The 1720-nt window shown below is 40.2% G+C and overlaps 1 long non-coding RNA gene across 1 annotated transcript; it reads right to left on the reverse strand.

The window, feature by feature from the left end:
* Nucleotides 1–750: 750 nt before the first annotated feature.
* LOC123964990 lies at nucleotides 751–1711 on the reverse strand. The gene is made up of 2 exons (XR_006823585.1): nucleotides 1574–1711; nucleotides 751–1402 (listed from the first exon to the last, which is right to left on the reverse strand). It is a non-coding gene; the product is annotated as an uncharacterized LOC123964990 (long non-coding RNA).
* Nucleotides 1712–1720: the final 9 nt, after the last annotated feature.

Here is a 1720-nt window from a genome sequence, read left to right on the forward strand (position 1 = left end):
ACTGGGAATGTATTGAGCTGGATCTGCTTGTTGTTTTTGGCAGCGCATCTGTCTTTTAAACCAATTCCGTTTAGGTGTTATCAGTTGGCCTACTACTACAAGTAGTAAAATGTACCTTATGAATAGGAAATCGCCTTACCTCTGAAACACTTTGATTTCATCAATCATTTTGGCTTTAGTTTGGTTTTCTGGAATGGGATCAGCTTGCTCACAAAAATAACACATTCAAATTTTTGGGTGGTGGAGAAGTGAGGAGCTGAATCCATGAAGCAGTAATTCAAGCTGCTGTAGCCGGAAACATCTATAAAGAATATATATTGACAGTTTTGTATTCTTCTGTTCAATTTCTTTAGCAGGTAACATCAAAGATGTAGTCACCAGATACCAGCGGCCGCTAAACTTGACAAAGAAGGGGTACGCTGTGTCCATGGCTTTTGGAAAGGCAGGCGTGTCCGGGAATGCCGTGGCTGCCACTGCACCATTGCTGAGCTCTTCATAGCAGAAAGACAAGTGTTGGAGCAACTGCCTTTCTGCAGAAAACTGTCATATCTAGCAAAGTTATGCGCAGAAAAAGTAGCTGAGATGAAAAGAAAAAGAGTTACTTCCATTTCAACTAAAATAAGCTTTAGGTCAACAGGACAATAGTACCTCTTAATTAGTGTGTGTTTGTGTGTGTTCATATAATAGCTTGACGTCAGTTTTGTAGTAGAGTACAGTACATAATTACAGAGACTAATGAATGAAGACAACTTGTAGATATTCACTATCGTAAAGTTTATAGAACACAATAATATGACGTAGTGATGCTGTAGTGAGTTGTAGAGGTGAACACCCTTTAGGGGGCACATATATGGAACCATCTGGGAGGAATCTGATTGGCCCCAAATGTTTTCTGTAAATTGATGTGGATTTGCTGCTCCTGTGAATCCTCCCCCAGTGTTTCATTAGCAGCTGGAACCACAGTGACTCTGATAAAACAGGAATTAGCAGAATCCATCTGATATGAAGCTGTGGTTTGAATACCACTTCCCTCCTCTTTGAAGAGTAGTCAGATATCTGGGTTCAGGTTTTTGTACAGCCTCTTCTACACTTTGTATCACTGTTTCTAGAGCACAGTAGTAGAGAGCTGTGTCTGCCAGGGTTAGATCTCTGATGGTCAGTGTAGTTGATGTTGCTGATGTTTCAGATTCATATCTTCTATCAGGAATATGTTCAGCTGTGTTATCTTTTGCTCCTTTCCAGAGTATAAACTGAGGTGCCTGAAGGTCAGAATGATGTCTGTACCAGTTAAGGTAAATATAGTCTTCAGCTGTCTGATAGTTACATGTGAGTGTGACAGATTGTCCTTCTCTTTCACTGACTTCCTCTCGTTCAGGAGAGATTGTGTCTCCAGCTATTAGTCCTGGAAAAAGTAGAGCAAATGAAGCCATTAGACTAACATTGTTCATGAGGCTGAGAGGAGAAGACAGTGGAAAATGGCAGCTGTACAGTGTTACTCTGTGGACACAAACAGCTCAGCTGTTTCCATAAATCTTTAGAAAAGAATAAAAAGATGTTGTGCTTTCTATCTTACCAAAGAAAAGAGCAGCAAGAATAATCCCCAGCCAATGTTCCATCTCTACAACAAGGTTTAAATCAACAGGAGAAACTAGCTGATGTTCAACATTCAGTCTGAGAATTGTTCTCTTCACAGCAGCAGTTATTATTGACAGAATGGTTG

Source organism: Micropterus dolomieu, unplaced genomic scaffold (genome assembly GCF_021292245.1).
Source record: "Micropterus dolomieu isolate WLL.071019.BEF.003 ecotype Adirondacks unplaced genomic scaffold, ASM2129224v1 contig_7764, whole genome shotgun sequence".
NCBI classification, from domain to species: domain Eukaryota; kingdom Metazoa; phylum Chordata; class Actinopteri; order Centrarchiformes; family Centrarchidae; genus Micropterus; species Micropterus dolomieu.